The sequence below is a fragment of the Schistocerca gregaria genome, chromosome 8 (genome assembly GCF_023897955.1).
Source record: "Schistocerca gregaria isolate iqSchGreg1 chromosome 8, iqSchGreg1.2, whole genome shotgun sequence".
Taxonomy (NCBI): Eukaryota; Metazoa; Arthropoda; class Insecta; order Orthoptera; family Acrididae; genus Schistocerca; species Schistocerca gregaria.
Window position 1 is genome coordinate 356,885,015 of NC_064927.1, and position 18,965 is coordinate 356,903,979.

At 41.7% G+C, this 18,965-nt stretch overlaps 1 protein-coding gene across 2 annotated transcripts in view; it reads left to right on the top strand.

Moving 5' to 3' along the window:
* The window catches only part of LOC126284198 (aminopeptidase N-like), a 1,000,437-nt gene that overhangs the window by 153,164 nt on the left and 828,308 nt on the right, over window positions 1-18,965 (top strand). For both annotated transcript variants that reach the window (XM_049982954.1, XM_049982953.1), the window contains exon 2: window positions 4,322-4,375. The gene's annotated coding sequence lies outside the window, so the exon portion shown is untranslated. The remainder of the gene's footprint in view (window positions 1-4,321; window positions 4,376-18,965) is intronic.

An 18,965-nucleotide genomic window follows, 5' to 3' on the forward strand; every position in this document is an offset into this window, starting at 1 on the left:
AAAACTCACGAGTGATTCCCTGACGCTGATTGCATGCAGTATTTCACAATTACCCTCTGCAATGTTCCACTGTCCCTGTCCGTCTGTACATTACATCGCTTTGGTCTTAGTTTCGGTGCGGTTGTCCTTCGCGTTTAAGCTTCACAGCTACATCACTAACAATCAATTTGGGCAGCTCTAGAAGGACCGAAATGTCCCTGATGGATTTGTTACTCGTGTGACATCTAATGAGGAATTCATGTTCCAAGCTAACGAGCTCTCCTGACCAACTCAGGCTGCTCTTACTGCTCCTTATTGTCCTCCTGCTTACCTGGGTGGTAACGTGCTTGCCTCCCGTGCAGAAGGTTCGGGCTCGATTCCCGGCCTGGTCGGAGATTTTCTCCGTTAGTGGACTGGGTGTTGTGTTGTCATCATCATTTCATCCTCATCAGCGGCACGCAAGTCGCTGAATGTGGAGTCGACTGAAATAGGACTTGCACTTGGCGGCCGAACTTCCCGGATGGAGCCTCCCGGCCAACGATACCATACGCTCATTTCATTTTTTGCTTCTAATTGACAACACAATACACCACGTCACCAGCCGGCTCCGCCTCTGCTGGTATCTAGCGATCAATTCCGCATTACATAGGGGTGTCTGGATACTTCTCGTCATATACGAGTAGTGTAAGTGAAAGCATATTCACAGACGAAACTCATAGGAGAGGTAGGGTCTTGACAAGGCGAAGAGACTGAGCCTGTATGACAGATGACAGGGCAATCTGTTCGGATATTAACACATTTCAAAAATAGACGAAAATTCAAAATCATAGAAAGATCGTAACTTTGTGTACAAAAGCAATAACGACGTTTTCTATGGATCATTTAAAAGCTAGTCATAGCACTGAATTTTTTTAAGAGTTTTGCACTTTGAATGTAGTGTGTGGACATTAAGTTGGAAATGTGGGTCTCACAGGGCGCGTGCAAGGGATAAGTCCCTGCAGTCGCACTATGCTCTGTGACCTCGGTGGCTCAAATGTCATGTAAGCAGGAGATCCCGGGTTCGAATCCTGGTCGGGACACAAATTTCTCAACTGTTCCCGTTGATGTATGTTAACGCCTGTCGGCAGCACAGGGTCTTGATTTAATTATCATTTCGATCATTTTTGTCCACAATCGTGATGTAGACCTTCCGAAGGGAGTTTTAGACTTGTTATATTTTAGCGATATTTGCAACTGTGATTATATAGTCACTTCTTATCACAAAGAAGCGACCAACAAGATCACAAAATAATGAAGTCCGTTTAAATACCGTTGATTGTGCTCGCTTGAAAAAAGAAATCCGTTCCGCTTTTAACTAAAGCAGCCTAGACCCAATACTGATTCTCGATGTAAGCTAAAACCACTCTGAAAACTCGAAATTAATAAATTCATAGCTTCTCTGCTATGGATCCCTAAGACGTATAGTAAGCCGTGACTAACTGGAACCAAGGAAGAAAGGAAGCTCTCGAAATCATGTATGAGCAAACACAGAATTCATGTAGATTCCTATACAGTAGATTTTCGGTCACCAAATAAGTAATAATGTGCTAGCAAAAAACGTGTTCCTTAATTCAGAAACAGCTTAACGGAACCTACTTAGGCTTCTACTGTCAGACGGACCTCCTTAAAGCGAAAATAATCTTCACCTTTTTTACAATCACTTGGTTGCTCTAGCAACTTACGATAAATACTGCTGTTCCTAAAGTACGAGTACTTTTCTCGCTATGATCACTGTCACCAAGGTCCGACGTTTTTGATAAACATGTCTAAATATTTGTTGTAAGATTTTTTTGTAGTATTTTCACTCTTTCATATCTTCGTTCAATTTTTGATGTTTATTTATACTGCACAAACGTGAAATGCTGGTACATTAATAACTCGTGTAACCACCGGAATGTTGAATGCGAGCCCTGCACTGCACTGCGTTGTACAAGTGCCGGATGTTAGTTTGTAGGATGGCGTCCCATGCCTGTTGCCCTTGGTCGGTCAGTACAGGGACGGCTAATTTTGGTTTTGATGACTCTGGCGCTGGCGTCCGATGACGACCATTATGTGCTTCATTGGACACAGATCAGGTGATCCAGCGGGCCGAGGTAACACGTCGACACTCCGTAGAGCGTACTGGGTTACAACAGCGGCTGTGAGGGCGGGCGTTATTCTGCTGGAAAACACCCCTTGCAATGCTTTTCATGAGTGACAGCAGAAGATATCAAATCACGAGACTGACGTACAAGTTTGCTGTGGGGGTGCATGCGATAACTCCAAGCGTAGGTCCAGTGTGTCTAGCACGCAGTCGGGTTGGTTGCAGGCCATCAAATGGTCTCCTTCTAACCAACTCTCGACCATCACCACTGGCACCAAGGCAGAGCCAGCCAGCTTTCATCAGAAAACACACGAGATCTCTAACCTGTCCTTACAGAAGCTCTCGCTTGGCATCACTGAAGTTGCAGATGGAGTTGATTTGGAGCCAGTGGAATGCACGCTACTAGACGTTTGGATCTGAGCTGTCCTTCAAGTAACCGATTTGGGACAGTTCGCTGCGGCACTGTGCTGTCAACAGCTACTTAAATTTGTGCTGCAGATGTAGTACGATTCGCCAGAGCTGTACGCAGAACATAATGGTCTTCCATCTTGATAGTGCCACGTGGTTGTCTGCAGAACGGTCATCTTGCGACGGTACATTCTCGTGACCACTACTGCCAGCAATTACATCTACATCTACAAGGTTACTCAGCAATTCACAACTAAGTGCCAGGCAGAGGGTTCATCGAACCATTTTCATACTACTTCTCTACCATTCCACTCTCGAATGGCGGGTCGGAGAAAGGAACACCTAAATCTTTCCGTTCGAACTCTGATTTCTCTTTCTGTATTATAATGATCATTTCTCCCTATGTAGGTGGGTTTCAACAAAATATTTTCGCATTCAGAGGAGAAAGTTGGTAATTGAAATTTCGTAAATAGATCTCGCCACAAAGAAATCCGCCTTTGTTTCAGTGAATGGCACCCCAACTCGCGTATCATATCAGTGACACTCTCACCTCTATTGCCCGATAACAGGAACGAGCTGCCTTTTTGCACTCTTTCGACGTCCTCCGTCAATCCTACCTGGTAAGGATCCCATACAGTACAGCAATATTCCAGCAGAGAACGGACAAGTGTAATGTAGGCTGTCTCTTTAGTGAGTTTGTCGCATCTTCTAAGTGTTCTGCCAACAAAGCGCAGCCTTTGTCTCGCCTTTCCCACGATATTATCTATGTGGTCTTTCCAATTTAAGTTGCTCGTAATTGTAATTCCTAGGTATTTAGTCGAATTGACAGCCCTTAGATTTGTACCATTTATCGTATACCAAAAATTTATAGGAGTTCTTTTAGTAGCCATGTGGGTGACCTCCCACTTTTCTTTGTTTAGTGCCAGTTGCCCCTTTCCGCGCCATACATAAATTCACTCTAGATCATTTTCTAATTAGAATTGATTGTCTGACGATTTTACTAGACGGTAAACTGCAGCGTCGTCTGCAAACAATGTAAGGGGGCTGCTCAGATTATGTGCAGTTGTTACATTCACGCCAAGTCTTTGTGCAGTATCGCAGAAGGAACGTCTGGATTCTCGTTTTCCTCTTACGCGACCCCTTCAAAATCAGTAATAATGGGTTGATAATGGCGTCTTTGTCACTTTAAAGGTATTCTTGACTAACGTCAACTCACCGCATCCGATCTCAGAGGTAACTAAAGCTCACGATCGTTACAGGCGAACCTCGTTTGTATGGTGATAAGTTTGATGACGAAGTATATTCGGCTCATACAATTTCTTGGGTCATGATACAAAACGAAAAGAAAATTATTTGAATCTTCTCCGATTGCACATAGCGACACCATAAGAAAATGCAACTACAAGCTCTTAACAAAATGAGCTTTCCCAGTTACTTCATTCTGCGCCAATGTAAAAATGACATGTACACATATTATCGAATAACCAAAGTAGAAACCACAAAGGGTAAACTAAAAATCAATATCCCTTCTCAGAATTACTGAACCTGCCGTTGTTTATAACATACCCCACGTAATCTCGACAACCAAACTAAATGTTATACAGTGTCCAACTACAAACGATTAATGCAACACATGTAGTAATATTAGCAACCATAATACACAGAAATAAAGTTCCAAGTTCCAAAGTCTTGGCTAACAAATTACCTTCACATGTTGCTAGCGCATAAATTTCTATTGTGTTATATTGCTTCATTTGTGACCGTCGGAAATAATACATACTTACTAACTGTGTGCTCTTTTCTTCATTTCAGGTGTGTTTCGTGGATTTCATGCGGCATCTTCCATGATTACAAAATTGGCGTAAGGTATGTGACCATACAGACTTACTGAAATTTTGAAGTATTTGTTTGGAATTACCTTAAAATATAATTTACAACAGCTGTCGTTTTGAAACTGTACTTCCATCTCTCTGGAAACGTCTTTGCTGTCAAAAATCGAGCACAAGAAAGAGCTCCACAGATTTGCGTCACTGTTGTCTTCCAGAGATTTACTAAGTTTTAACCCGTATGTTCATCCAGAAGTAACGTTATAACTGGCCCGCCCGGCTAGCCGCGCAGTCTAACGCGCTACTTCCCGAGCGGGAAGGCGTCCTGGTCGCTGGCACGAATCCGCCCGGTGGATTAGTGTCGAGGTCCGGTGTGCCAGCCAGCATGTGGGAGGTTTTTAAGGCGGTTTTCCATCTGCCTCGGCGAATGCGGGCTGGTTGCGCAAAGACTGTCTCCACGTATGCGTACACCATAATTACTCTGCCACGCAAACGTTGGGGGTTACACTCGTCTGTTATGAGACGTTCCCTTGGGGGAAGGGGGGAGGGGGAGAGGTGGGCCCAATGGGGGCCGAACCCCACATTAACTCTGGGTTCGGTGTGGGGCGGCGGTGGGGTGGGTGGACTGCTGTGGCATGTTATTAGGGTTGTGAACCACTGAGGGATACGGCAGGACGAAGCCTCTCCGTCGTTTCTAGGTCCCCGGTTCAATACATAACATACACAGTGTTGTAACAGATGTCTCATCTTCTCATCTCCCTCAGCCAAGTACTGATACAGGTGGATCATGTCTGATCGTATTCAGCATCCAACCATACAAAGCGTCCAGCGTTTGTCTGTATTCTTTGCTGTAATCCTGTATTACTGTTATCACAACTCCCTTGTATTAGTATTACTTTGGATTACTTTGAGTGAATTTATATATCCCTTGGTTTCATTCTTCTGTACCATTCATATTTTTACTTTTTTGTTTATTTTTCAATTATTCTTTTCGAGCTTTGAAAATTTGTCATTTTGTGCACACTAATCTTCAAAGAAGGGAAAATTAATTAATCTGACTGTTCCTATAATCTTATTTTCACGTCTGGAAACTAAAATTGACCGACTCTATATATGTAACATAGAAACACGATTCTTGCACGGGGTTCGGTGAAACACGGCACTTAAGGCAAAGACTCGAAGGACTGGCTGTCTACAGGATACCGCAGAATATTTCCACTGAGAACAAAAAGTTACAAACTGGTTACACTTGAAAAGATGTTCTTGTTGTTGTAGTCTTCAGTCCAGAAACTGATTTGATGCAGCTCTCCATGCCACTCTCTTGTATGAGACTCTTCATCTCCAAACAACTACTGCAACCCACATACAATATGCTTTACTATATTCACCTCTTGGTCTCCCTCTCCGATTTTTACCCGCTTCCCCCCAACCACTTCCGTCCAATATTAAATTGGTTATCCCTTGATGTTTCTTTATTTTTCTTCAATTAACCTTGTCTGTGTTACCTGAATTACATTAATTTGTATGTATGTAAGTGTCGAACATGCATATTTTCTGTTGTTTAGGTATTATGCCCAGAGAAATCAATATCTTTGTAATATCAGTGATACGTATAGTTCAGTGACAATGAGTAGAAATAGATTGGTGGCGTGAGTCTGTGTAAATGGATTTATGACAATGAGGATTTTAACGACTGAAGGATTAAAAGTTTGTGAAAAAGGGCTTATGAAGAAGAGTATAGAACACGCGATTCTAAATGATTGAAGTCGTTGAGGTTCTGTAAGTGATTTATGAGAATCGGGGAGTTGACATGTTCGCCATAAACGAAGAAACACTTTTGTGAAGGCGTTGCAAGCCACATTTCTTTATGTGTCTTTTCTGTTTTATAAAGGATTACAGTCGTACAATTATGATGGGTGACAATGTTGAATTTTCAGGAATGACGGAGAAGAGTAAATTTATCAATCTGAGGTAAGGAACCCTGGCCCAGGAACGACCGAGTCGAGGGCTATAAACGAAAATCGTTCTGATACCTTTGACAATGGATCAGTTCTACTACAAACACTTTGCTTTCCATATTTTTATGAGAGGTAGAATAGACCAAACTAAGAGGAAAATATATGTCTATTAAACTTGCGCTCTAATGTGCTTACCTGAAGAGCTATGAGCAATTGTTCACCTTTGCTATTGTCAAACACATCTTTTCTACTAAACAAGTACTCATATTTCTTAAGGTGTGTATTTTAGAGCCCATGTCTACTATACAATTTTTTCTCATTTTGGTCCATACTGTCTCCTCCCAAAACATGGAAGATAAAAAGCTTGTAGTAGAAGAGGTCCGCTTTCATAGGTATCAGAATGATTTTTACTTATAAGTTTCTACTCATTACCTGTGAAACATCCTCTCAGGAAAATTTATATTTTACTGTGCTGGAAAACCTCTTACGTTATTTGATTTTCAAAAAGCTGAACAAAACTGAATGTACTCAGACATTTCTCTCTTGATTTATTCTGATCATCACTAAACTGACACACAACATTTTTAGCGCAATGCAATCTGACTTTCAATAATTCCTACAATAGAATGGCCCTGACTAACTATAATCTATACCTTTCATTAACCACTTACCTCACAAAAATCTTCGTTACTCAAACTACTGCAATACAGCGTGCGCAAATACTGCCGGCTGAACAAAAGATTCTAACTACTGAAGGCACTAACTACTGATAGGCATCTTTAGCAAGTGAAAGATTTTGATAGAGAACAAACAATGTATTTACCCTAATAATGTTCAAAACAAATTTACTCTTTCTGATGGACACACGTCCAGATCGTCCTCTCTCAAAATTCTGGCATATCTCTCCCCACATCCACCGCTGCACTGCTGGCGGCACACCTCCAACTGCACAACACTATGAGCTGTTCACATCCATCTGCCAAACACTACAATAGCAAATATTCCAACAATGCAAACCAGCCACAGACTGCACACAGCACAGTCAGTGATTTTCATACAGAGCACTACGTGGCGTTACCAACATAAAAACCTAAACAGCCTACTAACACCTGATATATTTGTGGGTGTCCTGGTGTACGGGTCTTGAGAACGTTGCAGTCATAATCGCAATTTGTAGTTGGCGATACGTAAAGGGGTAAAGTATTTTGGAACAAATGTTAACCTCGTTAACGGCATACATCATTAGAATTATAACTTAAACTAAGGAGTATTGTTCCAGTTATGTGATTCTGTTGGACTAAGTTTACTCCTGTGTTCTGGTAGCGCAGCAGAAGAAATTTATCGTCCTCAGTGTGGGTCACTACTACGGCTGATCCTGGAGCGATTCAACGACGCTCATTTTCTATGGCACATTTATCTGAAACAGTTGTTGTTGTTGTCTTCAGTCCTGAGACTGGTTTGATGCATGCTACTCTATCCTGTGCAAGCTTCTTCATCTCCCAGTACCTACTGCAACCTACATCCTTCTGAATCTGCTTAGTGTTTTCATCTCTTGGTCTCCCTCTACGATTTTTTCCCTCCACGCTGCCCTCCAATACTAAATTGGTGATCCCTTGATGCCTCAGAACACTTCCTACCAACCGATCCCTTCTTCTGGTCAAGTTGTGCCACAAACTTCTCTTCTCCCCAATCCTATTCAGTATATCCTCATTAGTTACGAGATCTACCCACCTAATCTTCAACATTCTTCTGTAGCATCACATTTCGAAAGCTTCTATTCTCTTCTTGTCCAAACTATTTATCGTCCATGTTTCACTTCCATACATGACTACACTCCATACAAATACTTTCAGAAATGACTTCCTGACACTTAAATCTATACTCGATGTTAACAAATTTCTCTTCTTCAGAAACGCTTTCCTTGCCATTGCCAGTCTACATTTTATATCCTCTCTACTTCGACCATCATCAGTTACTTTGCTCCCCAAATAGCAAAACTCCTTTACTACCTTAAGTGTCTCATTTCCTAATCTAATTCCCTCAGCATCACCCGACTTAATTCGACTACATTCCATTATTCTCGTTTTGGTATTGTTGATGTTCATCTTATATCCTCCTTTCAAGACACTGTCCATTCCGTTCAACTGCTCTTCCAAGTCCTTTGCTGTCTCTGACAGAATTACAACGTCATCGGCGAACCTCAAAGTTTTTATTTCTTCTCCTTGGATTTTAATACCTACTCCCAATTTTTCTTTTGTTTCCTTTACTGCTTGCTCAATATACAGATTGGATAACATCGGGGAGAGGCTACAACCCTGTCTTACTCCCTTCCCAACCACTGCTTCCCTTTCATGTCCCCCGACTCTTATAACTGCCATCTGGTTTCTGTACAAATTGTAAATAGCCTTTCGCTCCCTGTATTTTACCCCTGCCATCTTTAGAATTTGGAAGAGAGTATTCCAGTCAACATTGTCAAAAGCTTTCTCTAAGTCTACAAACGCTAGAAACGTAGGTTTACCTTTCCTTAATCTTTCTTCTAAGATAAGTCGTAAGGTCAGTATATCCTCACGTGTTCCAGTATTTCTACGGAATCCAAACTGATCTTCCCCGAGGTCGGCCTCTACTAGTTTTTCCATTCGTCTGTAAAGAATTCGTGTTAGTAATTTGCAGCTGTGGCTTATTAAACTGATTGTTCGGTAATTTTCACATATGTCAACACCTGCTTTCTTTGGGATTGGAATTATAATATTCTTCTTGAAGTCTGAGGGTATTTCGCCTGTTTCATACATCTTGCTCACCAGATGGTACAGTTTTGTCAGGACTGGCTCTCCCAAGACCGTCAGTAGTTCCAATGGAATGTTGTCTACTCCGGGGGCCTTGAGACTTAGTATTCTTACAATAAAAATTCCCAGTTTAGCGATCTATGTAAGTTGTTTGTACGTATTTCGAGGGACCTGTTTTCTCAGTGATTCTACCAGCACACATGGAACTATGGACATACCATGACAGACAAATACTACCGGCATTTGTGTAATTTCTTGTGCTGTGGATCACATGTAGGGCTACGGATCTCTCTCCCTCTTAATGAATGGTATATTGCGATTATAATCGGATCTGTGACGAGCGAGATTAAATTATTAATTGATCATCTTGATTTTCTTTAAAATAACTTATTTGGACGGAACAGGAGAAGGGAATTTTGAGGTTTAACGCCATTTATTTCTGATTTGGATCTGTCGCCTGCTTTTTTTTAATCCTTTGAGTATTACGATCGGAGGCGGGGAAACAGGAAAGTGCCAGTCGGCGGGAAGTGGGGAAGGCGGTGTTGGGGAGTTAGTTGATATGGTGTGGTCGTGGTTTTCATGGAGGGGCTTGTACCTCTCGCTGTTTTGCGTGGCACTATCACAGCACAGCCCTACATTGATGTTTTAAGCACCTTCTTGCATCCCACTGTTGAAGAGCAATTCGGTGATGGCGATTGCATCTTCAACACGGTCGAGCACCTGTTCATAATGCACGGCCTGTTGACGGAGTTGTTGCACGACATTAACATCCCTGTAATGGACTGTCCTGCACAGAGTCCTGACCTGAATCCTATAAAACACCTTTGGGATGTTTTGGAACACCTACTTCGTGCCAGGCCTCACCGATCGACATCGATACCTCTCCTCAATGCAGCACTCCGTGAAGAATGGGCTGCCATTCCCCAAGAATCCTTCCAGCACCTGGTTGAGCGTAAGCCTGAGAGAGTGGAAGCTGTCATTAAGACTAAGGGTGGGCCAACACCATATTGAATTCCAGCAGCACGTACTTGTAAGTCATTTTCAGCCAGGTGTCCAGATACTTGTGGCAACATAGAGTATTTTCACAAATGTGGTCGTAAAAGAACTTTGCACTTCACCAAAACACACTGTAATTGTGGTACAGTGTGTTTTGGTGACGTGAAAAGTGCTTTTACAGCCATATTTGTGAAAATATGTGTTATATTTACGTGTGCTTCACGTCACCTCATCAGGATGCTGAGAAAAATGGGCTTGCCACACAAAACATGACAAGCTACTTGTAATAAATAATACGCAAGTGGTCCTGAAAAACTATGCAACCTGAGTGTAACTATTAAATAAAATAGAAACCCATATATGATGGCACACAAATACTGAAACATGTTCAGGAACTTGGAAAAAAACGTTGTTTGGGTTACTGACGGACCTTTCATCCAACAATTTTAGGGGAAAAAAACGGTAAATACAAGGAGCTGCAAATTCAGATGATGAATATCTGCTGTCGAGATTTTGACACTGTCTTGGAATTTTCGGCACTGATATCTTCTCAGTATCCACATCGATAACAGTTAAAAAATCGTCGAGATTCTCGATTCTCTCGTTGGATTAACTGTCTAAATACACAATTACGTTTGTACGGAACCCTCAGTGCGCGAAACATACTCACACTTGGCCAGCTTTTTACCCATCTCTCGCTTCCATTAACAATGATGACCTTGCCACTGCTTTACAAAATCTGATTTTATGTATTTTCGTGTACTGTTTATTATTCCATATAATGCTTGAGATTACTGCAGATTTTCATCTATATCGTTATCACAATTACACTCATGTCACACACAGCACGTTAAAAATGTGACGCATGTTCAATCTTTGTTGTTTAATACTCTTTTCGGCCATGCTAATTATTTTCGTTGCAGTTCCATAATTTTTGTTTTATATCATTATATATTAAGAATGTCTCCTGTACGTATTTGGTTTGGCTCATGAACTGTAGCTCGAGCTTATCTATAATTTTTTATTGGTAGGCATTTACATACGTGAATTTATGTCATTTAATTCCTAGAGTATTTACTGATTGCCAAAGTTTTAGGTTCCCAATAGTACAAGCGATAAAATTAATGTCTAAGGGAGAACGTCTTTGATTAAATTGCTTTTACGTCTTACTTGTCATTTTCTCTCGTGTATTTTTTACTGTTTTTGTTTTGCGGTATAAGGTTTAATTACCGTTATGACACGTGGTAGGTATAGTGACTGAATAAAAATTTATTGACGTGGAAATAATGTCTCAGGATGGTTCGTATTTTCATTATCTGCTAGTGTACGAGCTGCGCAGCAGTTCCGTGAGCTCTCATGCCTTTGTGTTAGCCATTACTGTTGTACGGAATTCTCCTCAAAGCAAGAGATGTCACGCTATGACGAGACATGTATTACGCCCGCACACAGGCATGTGAAGTTCACCTTGAGCGCAGCGGTTTTGCTCCGATAAACAACCGGCTGCGATTACAACAGTTACGTCGGCAGCTATGCGCAGTGGTCATTCAGCCCTGCAAGTCAACCTGCGTACCTCTAACTGGTCGCCCTTGAGGCGTTGCGGGTCATTCTGGGGAGTACGTATACCGCAATTTCTGAGGCAGATTGAGAAAAAAAAGAATGCTTTTGTAATGCTTGTTTGCCGCTAGAGTGTCGATTTAATTATCATTTCACTCTAGAGAAGCTCCATGGCCATCAATGGTATCTGTTCTTTCGGGAACAGATACTAGTTCCATACATAGTTAAAATATGGCTACCCGGCCATTAACCTTCTTGTGCGAACGCACACGCTGTGCTCCAACTCGTACGCGACTTGGTAGAGTAATCTGCCACGAGTAATGAGTGTGATGGGCAAACATCCATTAGGCGCACTACGAATGTAGTGGAGTGGACATGTTGGGAATGTGGGTCTCGCGGGGAACGTGCAAGCGATAAGTACCTGCAAACGCATTATCTTCTGTGTCCTTCGGTGGCCCAGATGGAGAGAGCGTCTGCCATGTAAGCAGGAGATCTCGGGTTCGAGTCCCGGTCGGGGCACATACAGTATTTTCGACATGTCCCAAATGAAGTGTATCAACGCCTGTTTGTAGCTAGGGTGTCGATTTAATTATAATTTCATTCTAGAGAAGCTGCGTGGTCATCATTGGTATCTGTTCTTCCGGAAACAAGAGACTACCTTCATATATAGCTTTTGTAAAAGTTCAAAATGGGTCATATTGCTTCAAAATGAGCCTAATAAACGGTGTTACCACACGATGTAGATGGGGAGGTATGTCCTTTACGTTTTTCATGAAATTGCGTTGTCAGTTGAATCCTATAAAGCGAAACTACTAACACCAAAATCTTCCAGTGTGGTCATAGTGGTACAGAAAGTACGGCGTAGATTTTATGTAGCTGGCTACGTTCGTACCGTATTTGAGATTATGAATACATCACGAAATACAGTCGGACATTAAAGTATACATACACCTCCATTTTGTAGCATGTTTCGTACAGCCTGGACGTACATGGGTAGAAGTGCAACTCTGTGCCTGCGTCCACGTCCGCAATAACATAAACCCAGGACTTCAGACCGGTGTCGTGCAGTGCAAGCCTGATAGATTCAACAGTGTTTGTTTACTGCGGTACAGAAGTCAACATACACTTGGAGTCTGTCGTTAGTTGGAAAGAGAGACGTTTCAGTTAACACAGTGCAAGTTGTGTAGTTTGCTCATATAATGGACGTGTATTGCAATACCTAATTCGATCACGTAACATGGATTCAAAAAGAACCGAAATACCTGTGGAGGTGAGGAAAAATATTATTGAGCTCAGTAAGAAGAGTTTCACACTGCGGAAAATTGGGGAAATCATTAGAAGCAGCTATGTAAGTGTCGAAACAGTACTAAAAATTACAGGGATCGAGGAAGTGTAGAAAACATAGCTAGATATGGACGAACACCAAAATTATCTAACAGGGATCGCCGACACATCATTAGAAAAGTGAATGCGGATCCCAGAATTACAGCTACATATTAGTGGAAGTAGTGATCATCCCATGACAGTACGAAGACTGCTGCACAAACGTGGATTTGAAAGTAGAACAGCAAGGAAGAAACAGTTCATAAGCAGGGTAAATGACAGAAGCGCCTAGAATTTGCAACTCTGCACCGGAATAAAGATTCAACATTTTGGAATACAGTACTTTTCCCGGATGAGAGCAAAGTTAACATCATGCAGTGTGACGGACGCAAAAGGTGTGGAAGAAGAGAAATCTTGTCCCATCAATGATGTGTGGTGTTGGAAATATTCTTATGTGGGGTTTCATGTCAGGAGCTGGCGTTTAGAATTTAATATTTATTGAAGGTATTATGGATAAATTGAAGTATCTAACCATCTTAAAGGAGAATCTGAAGCAATCTGCGGAGAAACTGGGCCTAAGAACAGACTGGGTGTTTCAGCAAGACAGTTAACCCAAGCACACGGCCATTGACATAAAAGAATGACTACCACAACTGTTGCATTTCCCTCCACAGTCACCATACATTAACCCAGTTGAACGTCACTGGAGAGAACTAACGCGTAGGATAAAAAAATACATCAAAAGCAAAGGTGATTTTAAAGCAGCCGTAGTGAAAGAGTGGAATAACTTTACACCTGCGTACACAAAAAAATTCATGGAATCTATGCCTCGACGTTTGGAAGCTGTGATAGAAGCATGGGGTGGCAATAACAAATATTGAATTGAGCCTGAAAGCGAATAATGTTCACTATTGTGTCTGATAGCTGTTTCATTTTTATGCCCAAGATGTCAGTATATGGAATTATTATTAAATATGCAGTGTATATGTTATGTCACAGAAATTGAACACATAATATGTTTTTGATTGATTTTGACTTCAAGTGTTGCTATTAGGGTGTATGTAGACCTTAGTGTCCGACTGTACGTAATGTTGCGTTAGAAAACAATATTTACTGTGCGTCCGATGTCATATAGAAAGGAAACAAAAATCAGAAGAATTTATAACAACATTTTTCGAATTATTTCTTTTTATCTTTGCGAGAAGATAATGCTTCTAAGCAGATACTTCCCACGGCGCTTCTACCGCTCAAAAGTTTCTCTGTTTCCTTCATAAGGTACAGCACTCACACTATTCTGCACTGTTCATAGAATATGGTTGAACAGTGAAAAAACTGTTGTAGTCTACTTGAGACCGAGAACAATTATTATTCTTGAAGAAACAATAAAAAAAGGTATCGGTTTTAAAAAATGGAAGGTTTATTTACACCCATTTACCATGTTAACATTTTATAAAAACTTTTTGCTGCATATTATTTTTTCAAAAAGATTTTATCCTACGTTTGCTGCTTCAGCCATGAACAAAACTTTAGAAGAGTTATTGTTGCTTACAGAATTAGTTTGATTCTTAAGAGGATAGCTCAATAACATGGTGATGTGCGACACGTTGTGCGCAAAACACCGTTTCGACTTCTCTTTTGTGGACAGTGCAATGCCAGTTAACGCTGTTGGCATACGGCTCACGGACTGATTCAATACATCACAGGCTCTCTCTGGCCCCCTCCCCCAAGTTCTTTATTTGTCATGCTTTGTTTAGAGTCGGCGCTGGAGGCGTTCTCGAACGGCGTAATTTTTCGGACTGCAATCAAAATTATTAACTTCTCACAAACAAGTTCAGTTGTCTATAAGATGTATCGATCAAATAGCTATATCTCAGTTCAAGAAAAACTTATCCGATTTCTACTATAAAGGGCAATCAAATGAAAACGAGAGACATGGGAAACAGGTAACTGTTTTTTGGCGGGCCACAGTGGCCGAGCGGTTCTAGGCGATACAGTCTCGAACCGCGCGACCGCTACGGTCGTAGGTTCGAATCCTGCCTCGGGCATGGATGTGTGTGATGTCCTTATGTTAGTTAGGTTTAAGTAGTTCTCAGTTCTAAGGGACTGACGACCTCAGCAATTATGTCCGATAGTGCTCAGAGCCATATGAAACTGTTTTCTGCTTCAAATGTAATCACCATAACTGCTAGTACGTACATCCCACTGTGAGGCAAGCTCGTCAGAGCGTTCATTGCGGTTGCCTACGGAACCAAGGCTGTGTTCAGGCGTGCACCTTTTCACCCGCCTCAAAAATTATGGATCTCGCCTCGGGAGAGCGTGACTCTATGGAGGATGTGTAAGGTCTTCCCAGTAAAACTTCTGCAACGTACTCGAAACAACCTTGGCAGCATGGTTCCTAATGGTTCAAATGGCTCTGAGCACTATGCGACTTAACTTCTGAGGACATCAGTCGCCTAGAACTTAGAACTAATTAAACCTAACTAACCTGAGGACATCACACACATGCATGCTCGAGACAGGATTCGAACCTGCGACCGTAGCGGTCACTCGGCTCCAGACTGTAGCACCTAGAACCGCACTGCCACTCCGGCCGACCCGTTGGCACCATGTGGGAGGACCAACATTCAGGGGAATGGTTCAATCACCTTGGACCATTGACCTTGACCTTGACCGACATTATCTGCCTCTGCCGGTCATTCATGACGTTGAATTAGAACTCATGACGTCATTATTCAATCAGTCAACAAAATAAAGTTTTAAAAATCTATCACGGCAGAAATAGCTCAACTGAGTCAGTGGAAAATTAAAAAACTACTTCCCTACTACTATCTTAAAGCGAACACAGTACAGTTCCCTTTACCTCCAGCCAATCATAGCGAAGTATGAAAATTGGAAAACAGTCCAATGAAATAAAGACGCCGCAAATAGCGTAAATATATAAAGTAAAATTTAATTGTCGGTATCTCGAAGTAAATAAAGTTTCCAGAATGAGATTCTCACTCTGCAGCGGAGTGTGCGCTGATATGAAACTTCCTGGCAGATGAAAGCTGTGCGCTGGACCGAGACTCGAATTCGGACTATGCCTTTCGTGGGCAAGTGTTCGATCATCTATTTTTTCCCATTGTTTTTTTCGGTGTTGGTCGTTGCGTTTGGTCTGGGCGGACGTCACATGGCATCCGTTCAAGTTGGTCGTTGATTCGTTTAGTCAGAGGGCCACCGCCTCTCTGACCGAACAAGCTGAACTACCGTGCCGGCAGCCATCTGAGCTACCCAAGCACGACTCACGACCCGTCCTCACAGCTTCAATTCTGCCAGCACCTCGTCTCATAACTTCCAAACTTCACAGAAACTCTTCTGCGAACTTTTCAGAACTAGTACTCCTGGAGAGCACTTGCTCGCGTAAGCAAAGGTTCCGAGTTCGAGTCTCGCTCCAGCACACAGTTTTAGTCTGCCAGGAAGTTTCATAAATATAGTTACTTATCATTTTTGGTATTATGTGGGATTTCTTACAATTGCACATCGCATCTAAACTATATTTATCACTTATTAAAGTACTTGAAAAATGCATATTGACACTTCTGATTTATATTAACAGTCCATTTTATATATCAAAACTGGTCGTTTATACTGAATTTATTACGAAAAATACGTTCTTACTAAATCAAAAATAGAATTCTGGCCCACACACCACGTGAAAAAAACGAAGATGCACACACAACGCAAACAGCGATGTGTTAGCACAGAAAGAACAACACTCCCCTCTCTTCCTGAAAACAAATTTTACGTAGGCGCTGCCGTTTAGATGACGAAGCGCCTTCTGCTTCCGCAATAACAATCGTTATAGCTTCTTGAAGATTTGGAGGAACTTTAATATTAGCTAACTGCATCTTTCGCCGTAATTAACACCTGCTCGTTCTGAAATTTAATATCAACAAAACCTTTTCATTTCACAAGGACCACGAACACTATCGAAATCATATTCAACCCATGGATCGTCCACTTCTTCTCAAAGTTTCTGGGTTCCACCATAATGGACACACACGGTTTTATCTTAATTGCAGTATAAAAGAATCTAGCTCAATTAAGTTTATCTGAGGCCTGGTTAACACCTAATGATGAATCACTGAGGAGGCGAGTCACGTCTCACATTTTGTATAATTAGGATGAGCGAATCATACGTTGAACTGCACGATGGTGTTGGATCAGGAGATGACTGCGGGAGTATTTCCATTGTAGGTGAGGCAGTCTGCCACATCATGTGTTGAACTGCAAAAGAACGCTGATAAATGCAGGACAGATGAATGTAACAGGTTGTGCTCAGTTGCCGTTAAGCATTTTTCCATACCCAGCGAAATACAGTAAAAGCAAGCTCTGACATATCAAGTCAGTACTAGGAGGGAAAACTGTAATAAGTTGTAACCTGAAAATTTACAGTGATGTGTAACTCAGAGATATATTATGATGAACCAGATGTGGAAATATAATACATAATAGTATTTCCCAGCTAAGTCAACAAGTGGCGGAAAAAGCGGTTCCCTTCTGGAATTGATTATCTCTTTACAAGAATCCTCGTGTGCCCTCATACTATCACCACGTGAGCAGACTCGTAGAGAAGGCGTTATGCATTAAATTTTATGCTACCGATAATTAATCAAAGCGAACCAAGTAAAAACATTTACATGTAGCACATGAAATCCTAGACAATTCCAAAGATTTACACACATTATGACATCAAGAAAGAAAGATGTACAACATATGCTTTTGGGAAGTAACGTTGCTCATCTTGTCAAAGTGATGGTGAGCGTAGCGATCTTCTGCACTGAAGAGGTGTAGTGTGAGCTATCTTGTCAGTTGTTGTTTGGACACACAACCACATTCACGTAAATGCAACTCATACACACATGACCGCTCTCTCTCTCGCCGGCCTCGGCAGCCAAAGACAGTGGTCAAGAGTGTGAGCTGTGTTTGCCTGAATATGTGTGTGTGTGTGTTGTCTAATTCAGAAGATGGTCTTACTTGTCTATCAGTCTGTTTGAGTATCTGCCTGCGACTCAGCATCTCCACTATGTACTTATATGGTGTCTGTTCTCTCGGACATGTCCGGGGCTCGGTAAGAATGTCTTCCACGAGTAATGCGTGTGTTGGCTAGGGACACTACGAATGTAGTTTGTGGACATATAAGGTGAGAATGAGGGTCTTGCGGGAGGCGTGCGAGAGATCTTCCCTGCAGTCGCACTATCCTCTGTGTCCTCTGTGGCTCAGCTGGATAGAGCGTCTGCCATGTAAGCAAGAGATCCCGGCTTCGAGTCCCGGTCGAGACACACATTTTCACCTGTCCCCGTTGATGTATGCCAACGCCCGTCAGCAGCTAAAGGTATTAATATATAATTCTAATCTCGTTCTCCACTATGTAGTGAGTAGCAATCTATTCTTTTCGTAATATTGATGTTCAAAATATTGTATTTATGAAAACAGGAGGTGTATAGAAAGAAGAAGATGATTATGAAGAGGAAAATGATGATGAGTACGAAGAGGAAAATGAGGATTAGATGAGGAATATGAAGGAGGAGAATAATAATAATAAGAAGAAGAACAAGAAGAACAGGATGATGTTCACGATTGGAAGACAGTTTCTATCAAATCACTAGCAGATATCGATCTGAATGAACTGCCAGGGCAATTAGTATTCTTGCTAGTTTCGAAAATGGTGAGCAAAAAGTCACATGATAACGAAATATTGTCTACGGAAGAGGAACGCCGAGAAGTGTCGATTATCGCCAGGAATTTGACAAGATAAAGACAAGGTGCATATGAGAACATTAAGTCTTACCTAGAATGCGTAGCATGATGAGGAAACGTGTAACATTTACCATAAAATGTTGAAGCCTTTTTTCAGCGCTTGGGTGTACGAGGTTTTTTTTCAAGCAGAGACGGGAGCGCTACTCTTCCCGTGCAGACACATCGCTGTTTGCATTAAAGATGCACCTTCCTTTCTGCATGTGCTGTGTGTCAGAAT